This window comes from Bactrocera neohumeralis, chromosome 3 (genome assembly GCF_024586455.1).
Source record: "Bactrocera neohumeralis isolate Rockhampton chromosome 3, APGP_CSIRO_Bneo_wtdbg2-racon-allhic-juicebox.fasta_v2, whole genome shotgun sequence".
Lineage (NCBI taxonomy): Eukaryota > Metazoa > Arthropoda > Insecta > Diptera > Tephritidae > Bactrocera > Bactrocera neohumeralis.
Window position 1 is genome coordinate 25,765,750 of NC_065920.1, and position 23,840 is coordinate 25,789,589.

The following is a 23,840-nucleotide window of genomic DNA, read 5'->3' on the forward strand; positions in this document are numbered from 1 at the left end:
TCCATACTTAATTTTGTGAAAATATCTCTTCAAATAAAAAAGTTTTCCATACAAGCACTTGATTTTGATAGTTCGGTTTGTATGGTAGCTATATGATATAGTGGCCCGATCTGGAAACTTTTTTTCAGATATTATAGCGTTGCCTTAGAGAATAATCCGTACATAATTTTGTGAAAATATCTCTTCAAATAAAAAAGTTGTCCATACAAGAACTTGATTTTGATAGTTCGGTTTGTATGGCAGCTATATGATATAGTGATCCGATGTGGAAACTTTTTTCAGATACTATGGCGCTGGCTTGGACAATAATTCACGCCAAATTTCGCGAAGATATCTCATCAAATCAAAGAGTTTTCCATACAAACACTTGATTCCGATTATTCACATTGTACGGCAGCTATATGGTATAGTGGTCCAATCTGAACGATTTCTTTGCAAATTGTACCGTTGGCTTGGACAATCCTCCATGCTAAATTTTGTGAAGATATCTCGCCAAATAAAAAAGTTTTCCATATAAGCACTTGCTTCCGATCGTACAGTTTGTATGGCAGCTATATGTTATAGTTGTCCAATAATAGCGGTTTCTACAAATGAGCAGCTTCTTGGGGCAAAGAGGACATATGCAAATTTTCATATCGATATCTCAAAAACTGAACGACTAGTTCCCATATATGTATGTATACTGGCAGTCGAATGTGACTAAATCAACTCAGCTCGTACCGCTAATCATATATAACTATATATCTATGTATATTGTATAGGGTCTTCGAAATTTCCTTGTTGAGTGAGTAACACACACCATGACAAACTTTAAAAACTTCTTTTAAACTTTTTTTTTCTATTTTTCTTTTTCGTAAACTCTTTAACATGAACCGAAATCGAAATGGCACCTTCGTTCGAACACTAAATCCTCAATTATTGCTTCTTAAGTGCAAAAAAAGTCTCAGCGCTGACTGTAAAGAGTTTGCTGCCGCCAGTTTTCTGCGTTTTCTTTAGTTTGCTGTGCGTCGCGTCAATAAATATTCCAATTCATTATTTTATTTTTCATCTCACAAGCGACTTACACAGCGACTCCAACGATATGGGAGAATGAAAAGTGTGGAGTCAAGATAAGAAACAGATTTATAGGCTATAATAACTGCGAAAAACGCTTACAAAATAAAATATTTTTATTTTCGCCTTTTATTTGCTTTTTATAAGTGTTGTAATGAATGAATAGTAAAAAGAGGAAGAATGAAAATAACAGTAAAAGTAATACAATATATGTAAATATGTACATATGTGCAAATGTAACTGCTACAATACAATAAATACCAACTATAATATCGACACTTGTGAGGGTCCATTACAGGGTGGGCCGTATGTTTCAACTACGAAAAGTCGGTATTATGCGAAAAAGCAGAAGATTTACTTGAATGCAAGGATTATGAGTAAAAATATATTATTTTAAGTGTTCATAAATGAAAAAACAAATTCAGAAATTGTATGAAACATAAAAAAGGCTCGCTCTGGTCGATCTATGGCCTAAGAAGTCAATGAAATTATGGCAAAGATTGACTAGGCCGTCACATAAGCAGCCATGACATCGCTGAAAGAACTTAACATTCATCAGCAAATGGTTTTGAATCATTTAAAAAAGGCAGGCTACAAAAATAAGCTCGATATTTGGGTTCCACATGAATTGTCTGTGAAAAATTCAATGGACCGAATTAACATCTGCGATTCTTTGCTGAAACGAAATGAAATCGAACTATTTTTGAAGCGAGTGGTAACAGAAGACTAAAGTGGAAACAGGAGACGAAAAAGATCATGGTCCAAGCGTGGTAAAGCTCAACAAATGGTCGCAAAGCCAAGATTGACGCCACGAAAGGTTATGCTAAGCGTTTGGTGGGATTTGAATCATCCACTATGAGCTGCTGCAGCCTGGTCGAACGATTGATTCTACATTTTACTGTCAACAACTGATGAGATTGAAGCAAGCAATTGAAATAAAACGGTCAGAACTGATCAATAGAAAGGGCTTCGTCTTTAATCAGAACAACGCTAGACCACACACATCTTTGATGACTCGGCAAAAACTGGGAGAGCATGCCTTAGAAGTTTTGATGCATCCACCATATAGCTCTGACCTTGCATCATCGGACTACTATTTGTTTTGGTCAATGTAGAACTCAGAACTGAATGAAGTAAAGTTTGCTTCAAGATAAGCCTGGTAGAATTACTTGTCGCAGTTTTTCGCCGAGAAACCAGAAAAGTTTTAGACTGATGGAATAATGTCTCCAGATGAAAAATGGCAAAAAGTGATTGACCAAAATAGTACATATTTGGTTCAAGTTGAAGTTTGATGAGAAATACGAAAAGACTTTTTCGACTAACCAATATCTATCAACTAACAACCAACCTATTTAAATACGGCTTGTTGAAGGGTGAAACCAAAATACTGTCTTTTGAAAAAAGAAATTTAATAGGCATTTAATTTATTGTTTTTGGGTTAGAATCCTAATGACACTTCATCACTTTGCTAACATACAAAATATTAAAGTTTGATTACGCAATTTATATGTCTATGTCGGTAATAGCAAAGTTTTTCATTTCGAATTCATACCCTTGGCGAAACGATTTCAAAAGAAAAATCAAATTTATGCAAACAAATAACATGCATTTATGTCAAAAGCAAACATACAAACCATCAAAGCACATACAAACAAACTTGCATACAAACTAAATGACTTTCAATTTATCGTGGCCCTCAGGCGAGAGATTTCGCAACGAGCAACTTGTTGAATGTTATCATCGTGCCCCGGCCAAAAGCAGCCGAATTTTCACGCTGGCGGCTTAGCGTCAGCAGCCATAAATTGATATAATTTGCATATTCCACAGTTGACAGTTTTAAGCTCACCTTTTCATATCAGCGTTGCTGTTGTGCTGTTGTTGTCGTTTGAAATTTCACGTAAATTTTAAAATTGCCACGCAGAGTGTGGTAAGGAGAGGCGAGGGTGCAGAAGCAAAGGTAAATATTTTGTTATCAAAATCAGCGCTTGCTTCTACATTTATTTACACACATATGTATATATGTATGTATGTATTTTTGTATATAAGTATGTGCTTCTGCTAAATTTGCGCAGTGATTAACTTTTCCGGCTGTCTCGCTGGTGGCTCGGCCCCACTTTGTCTAATCTGTTCACACTCTCATCACGCCGTCATAACTCAATGGTCGCATCGTTGCCGCTATTACCCCCACACCTCTTCCCCTTGCATGTAATTCAGCAATCAACATCGTGCAAATGTTTTTATCAAATCAAGCACCATGTCAGCGTTTTGATGAGTCGTGTCTGTCCGGACATTTGTACATTACTTAGGTGCATACAAATTGGGCGCGTGATTTCGTAAAAGTGGATTTCAATAGACCCTGTTTATACGTATACAAATCGCAGGTCTCAAATAAAATAAAAGCATTATGGTTTAGTAATGTCGAATTTTTACAGACGATAAATAGGTTGCGATTTTTTATAACGGACGATCCAAGTAGAGGTTCTTTTTCCAATAGTTTTTTTCACAGTTCACGCGTGAGTTATATCAAGCTGTCATATTATTTTTGTTATTTTTATGTCGAGATCTTAAACTTACTGCTTGTACACGAGCTGCAGCCGCTCGACCTTCCCAAGCCACATAATTTCGTTCTATGTCCTCTTGAAAAGTTCTAAGAAGAACCAAATTTTGTTCAGCGATGAGGCACATTTCTGGTTCAATGGGTATGTAAACAAGCAAAATTGCCGCATTTGGGACGAAGAGCAACATGAAGAGATTCAAAAACTGCCATTTCATCCAGAAAAAGGTTTGGTTTGATTTGTGGGCCAGTGGATTCATCGATTCATATGTATGTATATCTTCAAAAATGATGCCGGTGAGAACGGAACCGTCAATGGCAACTGTTATCACGCCATGACAACCGACTATTTAATGTTTGAAATTGAAGTGCATGATCTCGGCGAACAGATAATTTCACGTTTTGGGCCGATAGATTGGCCAGCAAGATCGTGTGTTATCACGCCGTTAGATTCTTTGCTGTGAAGATATGTAAAGTCTAAAGTCTACGCGCGCAATCCCGCCTCGATTCAGGTCTTGGAGCAAAACATCGCGCGTGCCATACGCCAGTTACCAAACGAAATGCTCAAACGAGTCATCGAATATTGGGTCAACGAATTAACCATCTGAGACGGGCGGCCAACATTCGAAAGATACAATTTAAAAAAAATGAATGCCAAAAAATATTCTTTGGAATGATAATAAATATTCCCCATTAAATGTGAAGTTTCTTTTGTTTTCTCTAAAAAAGTAGGTAACCTCGAAATGAATCATCCTTTACTACGAACTGCTGGAAACTCTCATCATCTCAAAAAATCCCATTAACCCTTCGAAAGTGGTGAGGTAATTTATTGTCTAAGATCAATGCGAACTCCACGAATAAGAGTTAAAACTTCGCTAACGACAATACGTGGTTATCGAATTGTGAACGAAGAGAAAAATGTGGATCTATTTGGCATCCTCAAAGTAAAATTCTAATGGAGCTTACTTCATTTGAAGCTCTCTTCGCGCCTTTATACAGTGTAAAAAGGTTCAATTCTCAAAAATAACAAATGGTTTGAGCTAATTGGAATATGCTAATATTTTTTTTAATTGTCGCAGTGTTCTAAAACTTGTCGTAAATGTGAAATCTGCAGTTATAAGATTTTTTTTTGACCACGAGCTATGTATATTTTCCTTAAAATCCAACAAATCCAATTTTCTACATTTTTGGTTAATTTTTCGAAAAAATTTTTTCCAAAAAAGGTTGATAAAACTAACAAAAAAATAAATAAATATTCAACCAAAAAATCTATTATAATTAACGCGCCACCACTGTGTTGTCGATATAATTTAGGTATTAATGAAAGATGGCATACGTTTTGCACTCCATCCTAAGTTACCGTACAATTAAAAAATACGCGGAAATTTAATAGAGACTTTTCAACTAGTACTTTAACGCATATCATGTGAATAAATTTATAAAACAAAATTAAAAAAAAAAACCATTTGTCATATTATAAATAATTCTAAGCCCACAGATATTAACCTGACATTTTATTGATAAATTATCACGGAATTTTAGGGTGAAAAGCAAAAAAAAAATACACAATAAAAACGAAATCGAAATCAAAATTGACAATGACACTGAGATTGATGACGCTAAATACTTCTGCATACGCACATACACATGTACATATGTATATAGATTTATGTATGCATGGCTTTTCTAAACCTTGAAAATTGCATTTTAAGGGGGTATTCTGGTTTAGAAGTCCGAATTTTAGGTATTTTTTTTTGACGCGATAAAAAAAATCAAAAATTATTTTGACTATCCATTTTTTACATGCTTTTTATTGATATTCTAAGAATACAAAAAGCATAAATAATATAAGAAACAAAATTAAATTTAAAAAAACTGCAGGTCGACGAAGTAGAGACTGATGAAACAATGGCTTGTCCTGGTGTGCAGGATATACATAAATCCTTACCATGACCTAAAATTAAAATTTATGCGAAATCTGTGAAGAGTAAAAGTGTAGTTATCGCACTACGAAACGTTTTTGAAAAAAAAAGTTTACAAAATGGTGGAGGTTTGAAAAAAAAGTTTCGTAATTTCCCTGTTATTTTTGTGGTTCGGAATTAAAAAAAAAAAATCTTTCGAAAGCTCTTGTGCGATATTATAATGCATAAGAAAGCTCTGTGTAAAATTTCATATGAATCGGTTGGGTAGAACTTGAGATATCATGCACACCGTTTCTAGAAAAGTAGTTATTAGAAAAACGAGTTTAAAGTTTGAAAACTAATCGCGCGCAGTCGGAGTCGGAGTCACAAAATGAGCTATAACTCGGAAAATAATTTGAATTTCGAAAAATTCTCTCAGGGACATTTTCTTGAAGGGTTATACTATAAATATGCAAACAAAATGGATTTTTTCGAATTTCCAAACCAGAATACCCCCTTAATGAATTAAGAAGGGCTTGCCGAACTGTTCGTAATAATTATATACATACATACATATGTATGTATGTAATATGTGTACATATATATGTATGTATGTATATACGTAAGCAAATATGCCAATACACATATGAATGAAGCGACGAGCGCTTACCGTTAATCGAGCTGTCAACTTATTTAAAATAATTAATTAATTTCAAATATTGGAACAAGTGTACATATATACTATAAACATACATACAGATATATATAAATATACACATATACATACATACTATTCATAATATACAGTGCATATCTGTATTTAACTGTACAAGTGCACCCACAATATGTCAAATGTCACATACAGTTAGTACTTTAAAACCGAAAACAAAAGTATTTTCGGAAAATCAATCACAATATAAAGCGATAAAATGCTAACGCCCACATACACAACAACAAAAAAGATACCAAACAAATGTTAAAAGAAAAGTGACGCACCACTGCAAAAGAAAGAGATTAGAAATACATTTGTACGACCATTGTTCACTTCAAACTACCGTTGCTGATAAGAAAGCTGAGTCAAAAGAGAATAATGTGCGTATTTTGTAATAGTTTTTCTTTGTACAAATTTTTTAATGGATTTGCAATTGGAAAATATCAATAAAATTTAAAACTTTATCAAACTGAATATTACCGAAATTCAGTGATAAGGCGTTGGTAACTAAGGCAGTCAGGTTGTTACCAAATAATTTTTGTTTACTTAATTTTATATATGTATGTATGTTTGTGTTAAGAAGTAGTTAGTGTACCAGAAAACGGAAGGTGTAAACTATGGGTTTAAAAATTTATGATTTTATTGGACTCATAGAAGCTTGAAAGTTTCAAATGGGAAAAATGGTTGAAAATTAATTTCATAGCTAACGCCTATCCGCGCTTATTTTTTTTATTTGTTCTATAATTTTTCAATTTTTCAATTGTCTTATTATTCCAAAATCACTTTATGCCAATTATTTTAACGGTATATATTTAATAATTGATTTAATGTGCTAATTAATATAATTAACGCAAATAAGCTAATTTCCGCATTCATCGATTTGCGCTTGGCTGTGGTCAAATTATGCACGTTCGATTCGCTTTGCAATTTCCGCGCTAGAGAGAATATGCATATAACGGGTGATCTAAGTATAGATTAGAGTGATTCAAAAAAAATTTTTTTTTTTTCGTTTCGTACTTGGAAAAATAGGTTCTTAGACACCTCTAAGAAAGCCTCTCCAAACATGAGTTTTTAATTGTAACGGGAAGGTTCTCCTACATACAGTTTTCTATTTTTTCTTATTATCAGATTGAAAAATTTATAACTCGCTTCCAACTACTTGAAAAAATATTGGGTGGCTTAGATTTTAGAGGAAATTGAATGCTCTACAAAAAAGGTTCAAGATGATTTTTTCGTAAACCCAATCGTTTAAAAGATATTAACGGTTGAAGTTTTATTATTTTTGGGAAAATTTTTTATTTCTTATGAATTTTATAACTCAATGAAAAAAATCATTATGAATAAGGTTTTTGGAGAGGCTTTCTTAGAGGTGTCTAGGAACCTATTTTTCCCAGTACGAAACGAAAAAAAATTTTTTTTTGATCCACCTTAATATGCATTGATGTTTGACGATGAATATCTCGTAAACGCTTAACTTAATCGAAAAATCATATAAGACCATTTTTATAAAGCAGTAAATTTTCTACAAAATTATGAGTTTCATCATTCATAATAATTTTTTTTCATTGAGTTATAAAATTCATAAGAAAATTGAAGGAACAAAATATTTTTTTCAAGTAGTTGGAAGCGAGATATAAATTTTTCTATCTGATAATAATAAAAAATAGAAAACTGTATGTAGGAGGACCTTCCCGTTACAATTAAAAACTCATGTTTGGAGAGGCTTTCTTAGAGGTGCCTAGGAACCTATTTTTCCGAGTACGAAACGAAAACAAAATTTTTTTTTTTTTGATTCACTCTAGTATAGATATTTGTTTTCAGTAGCCTTTTCTGACAGATCACGCGTCATTAGTGCATTTGATCATGGAAAGGCTTACGTCTGAACAACCTTTACAAATCGTTCATCTTTATGACGTATGGAACGACTTGGCGCATTTTACGTCGATCGCGACCATTATCGCATCATGATAACCGACTATTTGATGTCTGAAATTGAAGCTTCAATTAATGGATTTATTGAGAGAACCTTTCGGTGAGCAGATAGTTTTAGGTCGGTCAATTGGTCACAAAAATCGTGTGATATCGTATCGTTAGACTTCGCCATTAAATTAGAAGTTTCTGTGTTTTTTCTTAAAAAAAAATAGAGAACCTCGAAACACCCTTTTTTCTGTAGCTGCAAAATAAATTTATTAATAAATATCAAGAAGCGAAGCGTTTGTTCTAATCGACACGGTGAAGATAATTTGTGCGCCATGCGAAGGTGAAATGTCGGATTACGATTTCACGAGGTTTGCAATTAAATCAAATAAATAAAATTTCTGAATTTGCATGGAAGTATCAGCAAAATGTTTACAAAACAAAAATGAAACCAAAATGTGGTAAAAGAAAACCAAAACCAAACTTAACCCAAATTTAGAGCAAGAAAGCGCGGTTTGTGATTAATTTCAAATCAGAGTGAGTGGTAAGTTGCTGTAAGCAAAACAAATTAAATGATATCCAGGAAATGTGCAGCCACAGCCGCAATTTTTAGATTCCGCAAATCATGAAAGTTAAAAAAAATTAAAAAAGTATCTACATAAATATATAGAAGAGAAAACTTAGTAAACATTTCCTCTATATTTAAAAAGAAAAAGTTTAACTGTAGAACATCTAGAAGTTCCTTTTTATATAATAGGTTGTCAAAAAAGTCTTGCGGTATTTTTGCTAGTTGGCGCTGAAAGCGCGTAGTTCTAGTTTTATTCGTCGCATCGGGTCATGCTATACGTTTTTGGAAAGCTCATTTCACGCGCTAACACGTGTTTGATTGATTGTCGTTTCTTTTAAGTCGTTCGTGAGTTATAGCGTCGCAAACATGGAGCAAAATAAAGAGAAAAGACGGCATATCTTACAGTACTACTACGATAAAGGCAAAAATGCATCTCAAGCCGCCAATAAAATTTGTGCAGTTTATGGACCCGATACAGTTTCCGTTTCCACCGCACAACGCTGTTTTCAACCTTTTCGTTTTGGTGTAGAGGTGGTCGAAGATGCGCCACGCTCCGGAAGGCCTGTCGTCGAAAATTGCGCTAAAATCGCTGAATTGGTCGAAAGAGACCGGCATAGTAGCAGCCGTAGCATCGGTCAAGAGCTGGGCATGAGTCATCAACGGGTATCTGGAAGTGTGGCTTGCTTTAAGACGCTTTCTCTACACATGAGTTCCAACTAAAGTGTTTTTCTGTATTCAAAACTGATTACCTTTATTAGTGTAACCTCGAAATTTTTAATTAGCTGGTTAACCTAACTTAGTAGTTATAAAGTAAAGCATTTATACATATGACCTTCATAACCTTATATATACTCCTAAGAGAAAGGAAGCGCATTTTCGCTTCATAGAGAATCATGTTAAGTATTATGTTGATCTCGCTTTATAGTATGGTAGCGAAAATTCGCTCAGACAACTGAAGGAAGTCATGATAAATTGGCACAACTGACAGGTTAAGTCAGTTTTGGTTCGATGGTGGATCTAAAGATCTCACTTAGAATACTACACGCATATCCGGTTCTTTGTGGAGCCTTACAATTGAACTGCTAGATCCGATCCAAACTTATAAGTAGTCAAATCGGGCAATAGCCCGTTAAAAACTATTCAACTAGAAATAGGAGTGGATAGTTACTTATCTGACGAAGGCTGCACTTCGGCGCAATAAATCTACCCCTCGAGAAACGCTACAATAGTCAGGCAGTCTGAAACTGAAGTTGATAGAGAGCTGCTGAGAAGAAGCAAAACAAAAATTTCCATGACATCATTTCTTCGACAAATAAATCGCTTAAAAATTATTAAAAAAAAAATTGAAAGCAAAGAAGCTTTCGATTTCTGCCAATTCTTAGATATAGAATTATATTTCGAAAAAGAGCCCCTAATCAAAAAGAGCAATTATACTATCAATAGTTGTCTACTGATCTTACTGGGTTACGAGGTTTGACAATTAAACCTGTGGTAAACCTGTGACCTTGAAATTCCCTTTCTCTTTTTCCGGCATCCCTCCCCTCTCCATTGATATACATATGTACCATCGCTCTAGCTTGTTCAGTTCGCCTGTTGCGTCAAGTTGAGTAGACGTGGGTTTGTAGTGCTCGTCACGAAGATGGAAAAACGAAATCAAGAGCAACGCGTCGCGATAAAATTTTGCGCCAGATTGGGCGAAACAGCTTCGGAAACGTACGCTAAAATTGTAAGAGTGTATGGTGATAGTGCTCTTAGTCGTGCCCAGGCTTACAATGGTTGTTTCCGCGCGCCCCCCGCCCGAAAAAAGCTCGTATGAGCACGTCGAAGGTGAAAACGATCATTATTGCCTTTTTTGATAGCCGTGGAATCGTCCACAAAGAATTCGGTGCTCAAAGGAACTCATTTTGAGTCGATTACGGACATCCAGGCGGCCGTGACGAGAGTAGAATAATTTTAAAATATACGGCTTTTATGGAATCAGTCTCATTACTTAATTGTCATACCTTGTATATGGGTTTACGGGTTTCAAAAAATCGATTTTTTTTATTGTCTTATTCAATTCTACAATACCTCTAGAATATTGTCCTAAATTTCAAGCAAGTTGAGCCGAGTAATACATAGTTTCGGAGATGCAGCCTTGAGAACAAAATATTTCATTTTTTATATGAGAAAAAAAATTATTGAAAAAACGCTGTTTTTTACGCGAGGAACCCACAATATAGTCCAACCTATACAAAATCACTCTAGAGAAAGGATTAATTGAATAAATATATCGTTTTATTTCCTATTTTCTCTGCTATCGCAGAACACTGATATCTGTTTATAAAACTAATCCACTACAAAGCTTGACAAAAACTACAAAAACTTTTACTTTTCAAATCACTTTCTCACTACAAAAAAGCGTAATTCTCTCACTTTCAATTACACCAGTCGCCTAAATCAGAAATTTTGCAATAATTTTCCTAATCGAAATCAAAATGCACATTTGTATGAGCCCATAGAAACCAAAACCATAAATATAAACATTTACAATTTCAACGCGTCCGAAAAAGTCGGTGAAATTCGAAATAATTTTCACTTCGTACCACAACAACAATGCAAACTATCAGTTAAACCTTGGCAAGTGAGCAATTAATTGATAAATCAAACAACAATACAGCAAATAATGCGTGGACAATTAAAAGCACACTTTCAACGACAGACAGACTGACAGACAGTCAGTTTGAGCTACGACAAGTTATTCTTGGCAGCACGTGACTTAAAGTAAACAAAATTCCACAGTGTACTCGACTAGCTTATTATTTATTCGCCATGTGTTTTCACTCGCGGAAGAATTTATGCATTTGTTGAAGAAAGGTTTTGCACTTTCGTGATAAGTTGATAGCGGGCGCTTCTTTGCTGCAGCTTGTTAAAGGTCAATTATAGATGTAGACACGCTTATGCGATTTAGCTTTACAACAACATGGCCAATGCAAGGTGATCTGAGAGTAAATATTTTGTGTTACAGCACGTTTGAGGTTATTAACAGCCATTTTACAAATTTATAGTTTAGTCTTTATTAAGAAAATTTAATGGAGTGTCATATGATTTAAAATTTTTTGTGGGTTCTTACGTAAAAAGCAGGCTTTGTTAAAAGAATGTAGAAATTATTTATGAATTCTAAATGTCGGAGCATTTGGAACATAAGATTTTATCAGTTTAATTTTCTTCTGACTGAAATATTTTTTTTTTTTTGTTGTTGGTACCGAAAAGGTTAGCTCAAGATATTCCACATTTTTATCACTGCAGAATAGTATATTTTCTCAATATCTGATTCAACATTGAGCTTTTAGTATGAAATCTAACCCTTATTTCAAGCAGTGCTTAATATTTCCTGAGCACTACTAAACCTGTCAACTGTTTCTTTAGATCCTTGTTCCCGAATCGTACTTGATTTATTGCTAATGGGTCTATTGTTTCGTCAATCAAGAAAACCATGCAAAAAGTTACGCTGACAGATATCAAGAAACAGCGCATTTACATGCCACCTCTTAATTGGGTTCCTTCAATGAATAATTTACTTATATTGACACATCTAAAAAAAAGAAGGACTGCTTGTCGTTAGAATGACTAAAAACATTCCCCAAAAAGATTAGATGAATATTATTTCAGTTTTTAACCGAATAAATTCCAACTTCATTCCGGCAAGAATGACATAATTTGAGACTTTCTCATTTTTCTCCCAAGTGCGTTGCCTGATTAAATTTGTAGCGATAAGGGCGGGATTTCATACGTACTGATCTAGTACTTATTTATAAAATGAATACACGTATTAAAGGATAAAATTAAGTGATATAAGTTAACTGGGTGAAGCGAGCATCTAAAAATAACATCGAAAAGCAAAATACCCGAAATTTATTCTTAATATTTTCTAGCTAATTTTTTCAACAATGGTATCTTTGGCAGAAAAAATTAAAATTTTAACAGCTCTCTCAGGAAATAAAGTTTTTGTAACATGTTATCCTGTGTTACGGTTAATATACATAGGCTGTACAGAGCGCAGTGAGCCGCAGTCAGCAGTGGTCTGAAACTCATTCGTTGACATGTAAACATTTTAAAACTCAAAAAGCACTTAACATGGGCCTAGCTTCTTGTTCGAATTGCTGGTTCTGCGACTTGGAACCTGGAGTCTGAAACTCCAGAAAACCTTCTAACTGACTGGACGGCAGTCTGTAGGCGCAGAATAAAGGTCTTTGGATCCAGGTTTTCAAATAAGGATCACATCGCCTCAATAGCACCTAGCAGTATATTGAAAATTATTAATTTGCTGACGAAACGTTGTAACTTAGGAGAGGGGGCACAACAGACCCTAGGACGCGGTGCAATCCTCATTTACTTATCTAATCTAATCTAATGTACTAAATTTTGTTATGACAATGTGCCTCAAATTATTCTATTTTCTATTCAATATTTGGCTAAATAGAAAGGAAATTACCTATTTCCAATCAGTGATATGTTTTCAAAAGTTTATTCAATCGAGAAAATGTATACATAAAGTCTTAATCTGGATAACCTCCTTCATCCGCCTATACCCATTTTAACTTCGAGGAGTGCTATTCTAAATCCTAGCCTAAATAACTAAGTACCTCTAAAATACTTATGTACGACCTTTTGGTATCGCAAAGTCACAAAACTGGTCTATACGTGCTTATTGGCCTACCAGATGAACCTAACCTATCTATGTATGACCTTTTCTATTGCCTTACCAAAACAACAACTGTTAAAAAGAATTGCTTTCTACATTTTCGACTTATAGCCTAACCGACTGGACACCCACTATTATCAACAGACAAATAAAATATAGGAAATACGAGAATTAAATAGCTTGCATTATAAAATAGCGAAGTGATAAGAAAATATTTCAAATTAAGTCATTCGACCTTGAGACTTATGCGAGAAACTATAAATTGAATTTTGCACAACAATATTGTTTATGTTTAAGGCTTCGATTTTTTTAAAATTTTTTTCGATTTTTTTTTTAATTTTTTTCGATTTTTTTTATTTTTTTTCGATTTTTTTTTTTTAATTTTTTGTTTTGATTTTATTATTTGTCTTAAACGATTGCATAATAACTCAATATGAGTGAGTCAATATTTCAATTCAATTCGTTTGGGGCAAAGTTTACGAATTTACGAATATTTCTAAAACTATCTTATGAATGTTTTTCATTAGATAGAAGTTTTGAAACTTCAAAGCGTTTTCCATAAAACTCACGTTTTCAAAGTAGTTGCCTCTTATAATTTCAAAACTACACACCGATCGCTTTGGGATTTTGAACAACAGTTTTATACATAATTTACGAGGTAATGCTGGATATTTTTTTTTTTAATTTAGTAATATTTTTCATTTGTGGTAAAGAAATTTTAATCGAATTTCGAAACACTCCAGCGTTAACTGGGAAAAGCGATTTTCAAACGATATAATTTTGATTTTTTTTTTATTTCAAATTTGGTAATATTTTTGGTTTGCAGTAACGCATTTTCGCAAAAAAACGAATTTTTCACTTCAAAGTGTGGAAAATTAAATTTTCGAAACACTCCAGCGTTAACTGGGAAAAGCGATTTTCAAACGATATAATTTTGATTTCTTGATTTCAGTTGAACCATCACCGTGTTATGAGGGACACCACAGTGCAACTTATTTCCGAGGCGCTCACGAGTAATTGCTTTCTTTTATGAAAAAAATCATAAGTACATATATTTCATATCAAAATTTGATTTACACTTGTTTGTTCAGAAAAATATTAAGGATTTTGCGCTGAAAAAAAGGCAATCCAGAAAACTTTCTCCAGCTTCATGTCTGTAGTTGAATTTATTTTCAGAAATACAATATTTCGCTTAAAGAAATACAATATTTATCGCTTAAAATATATTCAATTGGCTGGACCACAGTACTCTTCAGCCTTATATCTTAAGCTAAATTTACTTTCAGTAATACGACTTTTGGTTTGAACTCTTATTTTATATTACATACATACATATGTATTTCAGTTCACATTGTTTCAAGCACGATATGGAAAATTGTAATTTAACGGTTTTTGAATAACTTTTTTGCTCATGTGCACAACAAGAAGGTGCATGACCTGCATTTAAAACAAGACAAAACATGTAATGGCATGCATTATTAAATTTAAAACAACAAAACCACGTTTGTTTAACTGATTAACATAAACAAGTGCATATATTTTGGCAATCAAGGATCGTCTTTATTGGACAGACAGCTTTTAATTTCGGATAGCTCACTTAATTGGTGTAAAGAATCAAAAATCTGCAAACAGTTTACTGTTTTTGTAATTCGCAAACAATTAACGTACTGGATTTATTTATATACCGATATAAATATACATATACAATTTTTTTGCAATTTCGTTTTGGTATTTATATAAGTATGTACATACATATAAGTACTTATGTATGTATGAATGTATGCACTATATGTTTGCTTGTATGCTGCTTTTATTTCAACATGTTTCACTTCAAAATTCACTTAATCACTGCTCACGTTTGAATAATTGATTTGAATTCAATTTGAACTTGACATTTTATTTTGCAAAGCACGCCTACAAAAAAACACTCACACAAGCTGAACTTTCTGCAAAACTGTCTGAAAGTTTTCGCACAATCACTAGCGCAGACCGAAACGCTCGCACCACACACACACACACACACGTACAAACATACGCTGCTTTATCGCTTTGCTGGTTCAGAACGTGCTTAGCATTGCATCTTTTAATTTCCGAAGTGGTACTTTCACACAAACAAAAATAACAAAAACAAACGAACAAAGATGGACGTCGTTCTTACTTTGATAATTTTCGCAATAATTCCTGTTGCGCTCTTTGGTCTGAAATATTAACAAATTGCACAATTTGACACACAAATATCAACAACAAATTCTTATGTTCACCAACAAAAACGAACTTTGTACGAAATTTCAATTTAGATTTCTACACGATTTGTATTTACTTTTTTTGTTTTGCTTTCTTTAAGTGTTAAAACTGTTTTCGCACTTTACGCGAATCGCTTTGGTCGACCGCTGCGACATCGAACGCACGAAAACGAACACAACTTATTCCAAACAATATTTGCGGCAAACTAAACCAGCCGACCGACCGACCAAGTGAACTGCTAAAAATTCAATCGGCGCGACGCTACGCGCCTCAGTTGCTCAGTTGAGTGCCGCAAGTGCCAGAAAGCGGAGAAAAAGCACAAAGACACAGAAACGCAAAAGCAAAGCAAAAACAAACGCAGCGGAGGCAGCAAAGAAGCGGCTGGAAGCCGGAGGCAGTGGAATCTGAGTGACAACTGATTGTGTGCGTTAAGCTCCACTTGCGGGAGCTTTTAAACTTTCAAAGTGGCTTTAAAAATCGAATTAACAAAGGAATAGCTGTAAAGCGACTTTGAAAGAAATTAAATATTGTTTTAATGAGAAAGCTTATAACCTGAAAATTTAATTTATAACAATGCAACAGCAACCAATTAATATTAAATTATATCTGAAGACACGAATATAGGAATAAGTTCCACAACTCCACACTTCCAAACTTTAAACAAAAACACCGGCTTGCATTATGAAGTGAGAGCGCGTTGAAAGACAAAATCTTGCTCACCGCGTGGGAGGGAGTTGATAAGAAGAGCGGCCAGCACCGGCGAATACAGCGCGAGGGAGTTGCGAGCAAATGCACCGTTGCACAGCAAAATACATACTTATAAAATGCAGCAAAAAAGCGGCAAAAGCAAAATCAGAAATTTATTGGAATGAAGAAGTAGAGCTGAAAGCAAACGCTGCATTTGGACAACGCGCTAACTGTTGTTATGCAAATATTGCGCATGTTATCACACAGAACAAAATGTGTGAGGTGCATTTCTGAGCGTAAGAGAGGCAAAATAAGCAAGTACATATTGAGCGGCTTGTGAGAATGTGTTAAAATATGCATTTGTAGCGATAGCGCACTTGCTAAAGTACAGTGCAACGCATGTGACTAAATATTAAAAAAAAAATGTGTATTCTGGTTTTACTAAATCAGTAAAAGTAATTAACAAAATTATTGAAAATATCTGGATAAGTCTTTTTATCTACAACGGGGACTAAATTTATGTTTTGAGTTGGCACACTCACTTGGGATGGCCTTCAGCTCCCTCAGCGAATTTTGTTTTATCTCTTCGATCGACTGAAGACGGGTTCCATTCCGATGATTGCTAATTTGTTTGCATGTCAATTTCATCAACTCTTGTCTCATCGGCAATTATAATACGCACCATGAATGCGGGATCGGAATTCGAACGGTCAAGCATGTTCAGAGAGACCTCTTTACAATAATATTTGAAAAAAAAGTTTAGTTTAATCGGGACGAGTCTAACAAAAACGCGTTGCATACCCAAAATATCCACCAAAATCGACCAAACGGACTCATGAAAGATGTCGAACTCTCTTGCCATCTCTAGCACTTGCCTGTCGACTTTCAAGCACCATATCCTTCACTTTTTTAATATTTTCATCAGTTGAAAAGGTCGATGTTCAGAACTCTCTTCCAATCTCTCTCTTTAACACTTGCCTGTCGACTTTCACAGCACCGAAATATGCTTCACAAATTCATTTTCGATATTTTTATCATTTCATCAGAACTTGAAAAGGTCGTAAACTTTTTTCGGTCGTGGTTGTAATCTAAGCAAACATAGATATGCAGATAAGTATATACTTATGTATACATTATGTATACCGCGAAACAAAACCTTATATAATTCTCTTTTTAACTTATAATACGATTAAACACACTGTGCCTGTAAAAGTCACTCTAAAAAGCGGCAACGGAAAACCAGTGATGCTATTTTATACACAACATTTTATATTTTTATGAAAAGAGTCATTTTTAGCCTCAGATTTTAAGACGTTCAATTATTACAGAAAATATGATCATAAAGAAAATCAAAATCACCAAAGCGCTTGTATTAGAAGGCTTACCCAACAGAGCCCTGAAAGAAGCTATGAGCTCAAAACCTCAACTGTTTCCTAAAATATACCACGCTTGTATAAAGGTAGAGGTGTTTCCCGACTCATGGAAAGTAAAGCATTTAGTTCTCCCCCCAAAGAAACCACTTTAAGAAACATCATCGTACCGACACAGGTAAGGTGTACGAAAATATATACGCTTCGAGCTAACGATCCAGGATACCGGCGGATTTTCAGGGAGACAATACCGCTTTATAACAAAGAGAGCCACTATTGAACTGTGTTGGATGATGAATGCGTTTAACATGGCAAAATGGACACACATATTCAAAGCCCTGGATGAAATACGCGCCCATGAATACATCATAAAAATTAAAACAGAGTTTTTTAAAAACAGCAACTCTATGTTGAGTGGAGTTCCCCAAGGCCCACTAATATGGAACCTTTGATGACGGGGTGAAGAAGACAGCACCAAGAGCTAAAACTATAGCGGTCGATGTGTGGTAGCAGTGGCTAAACAATTAGTCGACCTAAGAAATAAATGCAATGAGTACTTAAATGGTATACATCAATGGTGCTATTGTGTGAGTCTGGAACTGGCGGAGCACAAAACATAAGTTTTACTCATAACCACCAGGAAGGTGAAAGAACGAATAGAGCTCACTGTAATGGAGAGCGACATAACTTCACAGCCGCAGCTGAAGTATCAGGCAGTAATATTGGATTCCAAATTAAAATTTAAGGAACACCTGGCGTATACTTCTGGTAAAGCGAACAAAATGTATAATGCTCTATCGAGAATGATGGCCAATCAGGCTACATGCCTTCCAGCCGGCGGTTTTTAACAGCAAAAGCTGCGAGTTCCGTAATATTGTATGCAGCACCAATATGGATTTAGGCAATGAATATAAAATGCTATGCTAAACAAATACTTGCAGCAATTATATCAGCTATCAACGTCCAAAACAATACCGGCAAAGACGCTGGACCCACAGACTTAAACCGGAAATCCACTCGTAGATACATAAACAGACGACATGGGGACCTGGATTTCCATCTGACCCAAATACTTAGTGGACGTGCATGCTTTAGCAGCTACCTTTACAAGTTTCATGCGACGTATATGGAGTATATAGAAAATTCTGAACATCTATTATTTTATTGCTCTCGCTTTTCAAACACAAGGAAAAACACTCGGTGGTAGTTTTGCAATCGATAACATAACGACACTCACGTGTCTGAGGACTGAGAAATGGAAAACCGTTAGCCCTTAGAGTTAGACAACTGAGACTTTTTCAACATATATATTAGTGATCCGTCATTATTTCGCACAATAAGGGAAGACTTCGTGAATATTCGAACCCAACCACGATGGCCTAATCCGATCGTTCAGTTTGTATGGCAATTATATGTTATAGTGGTCCGGTATCGGCAGTTCCGACAAATGAGCAGCTTCTTGAAGAGAAAATGACGTTTGCAAAATTTCAAAACGATATCTTAAAAACTGAGGGACTAGTTCGTATTTATACAGACGGACAGACAGACGGACATGGCCAAATCGACTCAGCTCAACATACTGATCATTTACATATGTATATGATGTATAGTATACGACTTTATAGGATCTCGATCCTTTGACAAACTAATACTATATAAAAAAATGTAGTATATACATACATATGTACATATGTACATTCAAAAGTGAGCAGAATTTAAGCATACATATTTAGCAGAGGTTTCAAATCTCATATAAAATTTTAATCTCAAAATTTTCAGCAACAAAAATCTAGTTCAAAATGATCAAAATTTCGGATTCATGAGAATAACTTGAATCCTAGTATAATGGCAACACTGCGGAGGACGCTTATTACTGCCTAAACAATAACTGTACACAAGCAAAAGCGATAGCGAATAAAGCGAAGCCCAACAAAAATTCAGCACGCCGAGGATGATAGCAATGCGGGAAAAATCTGCTTTCATATGGTTGCATTTCCTCATTCTACAAGGCAAAACAAGCAAATAAATAAGGCATACATATTGATATACATACATATGTATGTACATGTATGTATATTATATTTAATGCATATTTTTATATATGTATGTACATACAATACATAGAAGCATGCAAGAATGTACTTATGTATGTATATGTATTTGTATAGTCAGCGATGGAAAGAAATCTGTGACTGCATATTGTGTTCAGCGCTCAGGACATTCATACATAGATACATATGTACATATGAACGTAAATGGTAAATATAATACATACATATGTACAAATATGCATATAACACATACACACACACACACATGCAAACTGACCCGGCATGCACAGAATTTTTGTGGTCGTGTTTACAAAATCGAAAAAGAAATTATTTGCACGCACATTTAAAATGTCTTGTATGTACCTACATACATATATGCATGTACATGTGTTTGTCTCACACATCCTGAGCCGGTTTTTGTTTCAACCCAGCAGCGCCTTATCAATTACATCAAAACATTTACTTCAATCATCGACAAAAAATGTAAACAAATGCCGGTTCTCTGCGACGCCGCTTTGTTTTTGTTTGGCACTCTCACGCTCTCTTTTCTTATCACTTCCAAAACGTGAATGGCCCCGTTGAGCCAATGACTTTTCTTTCCCGTTTGCGTTTGCGTTTGCTTTGTCTTTGCAGTACTGTTGTGTTTGCTGCTACTTCGTTTTCTTTTGAATATGTGCAAGCTCAGCGTGCTCCAATGTTTTTGTGTGGATTGTGGATACTGGAATGTCTGCTTTTTCTACACGCTTCTTTTTGCTTCGGTATCCAATTGTGGGCAGTCAGTCTTCCATCGCCCACAAAAGCAATCAACCTCACATTCTCCCCATTTGTATGGCTTTGTTTTTGAGTCTCCCACACGCTTTCCGCTTTATCGTCGCTCTCACTCTGGTGCATTTGTGCTCTCCCACTTACAGTTGACTGCGTTTATTGCTGATAATATGGGCTGATGGTGCGCAGTGTGGGTCGGCAGAGTTGATGATGCAAAGCGTGGTGTTGATAACAAATTCTATGTTGTGCTATCAGAATCGGCATGAACGGCAATTATTAAAGCGTCCAACACAAGCACATACTTAGTTAGATATGTGTGTGTGTATGCAAATACTTGTACACATACAGCTAGTATTTCTCGTAAGATTTGATTTTTGAACGAATTCTTGGAGGCATCGAAAATTTTAGTTTGCAGTCGTTTGATAATGTAGAGTATTGAGGGCAGGAAGGTGTACGTCTTGTCTAAAGACAACTGAAAGTTTGGCTAACGCCTGGAGGGGTATTGAAAGATATTTGTGAAAGTTGACAAACTTTTAGGCAACAATTCGATAATGGTCTCTATTGTGCTGGTAATTGTCGATACTTGTAGGTATGTACATATGTACATATGTACATATGTATAACCTTTATTTAATATTTGCATTTTAAATGCATAAATATTTAAATGGATTCGAAATTGAAGCAAATTGGCAATAAATAAGGCTAAATAAAATGTTCTGCCAAAAATGTTGGGATAACCGATTGCCAATACGTCATATGAGAAGGATTATGGTGAGCATCACGAGCATGTTCCTTCATTTGTACTCTGTTTGCTTGCTGTTTCTGATTTGATAACTCACAAGCCATTGTTAAGACCTTCTCAAAAAGTCACTGTTTGATGTGCTCTATAGGCAGAGGCAAATATAGATCCATTTGTCTTCAGAAATGCAGCCGAATATAATATTGCAGTCAATTTGGAACCCTATTGAACCATAATTAATGGCGTTTTTGTGCCTGAATTACAGGATGTCGATGTGAATGACCTTCGGTTCCAACAAGACGACACTACAAGCCATACAGCCAGTAAAGCAATCAATTTATTGAAGGAAGCCTTTGGAGAGCGCGTTATCACACGTCGTGGACCTGTAGCGTGGCCTTCAAGAATGAATTCAATATTGACTTTTAAAGCGGTTGCTGCACGTGCTGCACTCTACTATTATAAGTTTTGTTCACATAACGATTAAGTTTATGAGTGTGTATGTTTGTTATATTTTTTATAACTAAACGGCTAGAGCGATAACACGCCCACCTCCCATACAAGGTTTTTAATAAAATTTGGTGTGGAAATAGCTGACAAGGAAGCCCAGGCTTTTTTTTTAAATTGAAAATGGGCGTGGCGTCGCCACTTATGGAAATAGCTGATTCATTTATAGGCTACGATGAAATACATAATTTCAAAAAAAGAGAAAAGAGTTTCAAGACAGATTCACATTATTTTAACGACATTTTAACGAATCTTTAGAACTAATTATAAGCTTCTTAAATAACTGCAATAGCTTTAATGTAGTACAAAACAAACAATAAATTAATTTTTTAGTAAAGAAATTGTAAAAAAAAAATATATACGGAACAGTGAAAACTGTAGAAAATTATCGTAAATTCTTTTACTGCCGCTCGCACAGTGTAAACAAAAAGTGCCTAAAATTTTCAAAAAAAAATCGTTATAATATTTTTATAACGTATTTCAACTCAAGCAAACAATGAAACATTTATTTTACTTAACAATCACGAAGGAAGCTGTGCGGTAGCTTTGTATGTAGCTCCAGATATAGATTTTAACTTGCATATGTTTAACTTAACTAATATTTAAATAGCGTTTAAACGCACGTGTGTAAATATACAAAATACATATGTATGTATGTATGTACATAGTATGTGCATTTATACATAAGTAAACCCCTGCAACATGTCGGCTTTCGTCAGATGTTTTTAGATAACCGGCCTTTTATCTTCCGTAAAATTATTTTTACGCCGCCGATTTAATTAAATATTTACTTGTATATAACAAAATCACATTTGTTGCAGTTAAACATGCCTACCTAGTCGTAAAGAGAAATGCACTCTTGCTACCGCTTTAAAGGCATTCCACCGCTTCTCATAACTAAAACGAGGACAAATTAACTGCAAATATTTGTTTGAGTACACACAAAGATACAATTGTATTTGTTGCAACAGAAAAAAAAAATGTTTAATGGATCCGTTATACATATATTCAAGTATATAAATAATATGTATTTATGCTTCCAGTGCAACTAAGTTAGTCATGAACCGCCGTCTCTATAAAAACGAAGTATTCGATTCACCAAACTTTAGAGAGTAGCAAATCGAACAAGCAACTAGTCTAAACCAGATACACTAAATAAAAAAATAGAGAGAAAAGCTTTCTTCGATTCGCCAAGCGATGTAGAGTTGCCAAGCGAACAGCTTATACCAAATTGGCAGCGCTGAGCTGTTTGACAGTTCAGAATAAAAATTGACAACTTTTAAAACCAAAAGTGACAAAATTTTTGAAACGGGCCACATTATTTTTGTTGGTCAAAAACTTTTAAAACAAACGTATAGTTTATTAGATTTAGAGTATATAAAAACACGTTTCAGCTGGTTTTGTGAAATTATAATTTTTTACGCAGATATTAACAATTTATTTTTTCAGCATTTACGAGAGAAAAACTACATTATACATGTCCTGTCTGTACTTGTCCATTGTTGAAATTGAATTTGTGATACTCCATTTTGCTCAAGTAATATTTTCAACTTATTTTTGCAGCAACTGATCAAAGATTTGCCTGCCGTTGCCAAGCATGATTTCTTAGCTAGATCGCAAGCAGCCTATTTCGAGGAAATGAAACGTAATGTAAATGAAGGAGAATTTATTGTGACTCTTGATTTTTCCGAAAATTATACTTGCCAAGTACAAGATGCCGTGCAGTCTCAACATTGGGCTAATGTTCAGGCAACTTTACATCCCTATGTAGTGTACTATAAAAAAAAATAACGCGGTCAAAAATGAAAACTACGTCTTGATTTCTGAAAATTTGCACCATGATGCAAACACGGTGCATTTATTTAACACGACAGTCATCGCCTACTTGAAAAGCAAATTTGGTCAAACGAGTATCAAAAAAGTGATATATTTCTCCGATGGAGCCGGATCTCAATACAAAAATAAATTCAATTTGAGCAACTTGCTGCAACACAAAACAGATTTCAATGTTGTTGTTGTTGTTGTGTTCACAGAAAAATGCTGATAACTTTCCACGAAATTGAGTCCCCTAAAATTTTGTTTATTTGTAAG

The 23,840-nt window shown here is 34.7% G+C and overlaps 1 protein-coding gene across 5 annotated transcripts in view; it reads right to left on the reverse strand.

Annotated features, from left to right (window-relative positions):
• Window positions 1-23,840, reverse strand: part of LOC126752757 (rap1 GTPase-activating protein 1) — a 271,420-nt gene that overhangs the window by 242,162 nt on the left and 5,418 nt on the right. For 2 of the 5 annotated variants that reach the window (XM_050463724.1, XM_050463723.1), the window contains exon 1: window positions 15,548-15,837. The exons of 1 other annotated variant lie outside the window; for it this stretch is intronic. The gene's annotated coding sequence lies outside the window, so the exon portion shown is untranslated. Of the gene's footprint in view, window positions 1-15,547; window positions 15,838-23,840 lie in introns of those variants that run through there. 2 more of the 5 variants (XM_050463725.1, XM_050463728.1) reach the window with 2 other exon arrangements.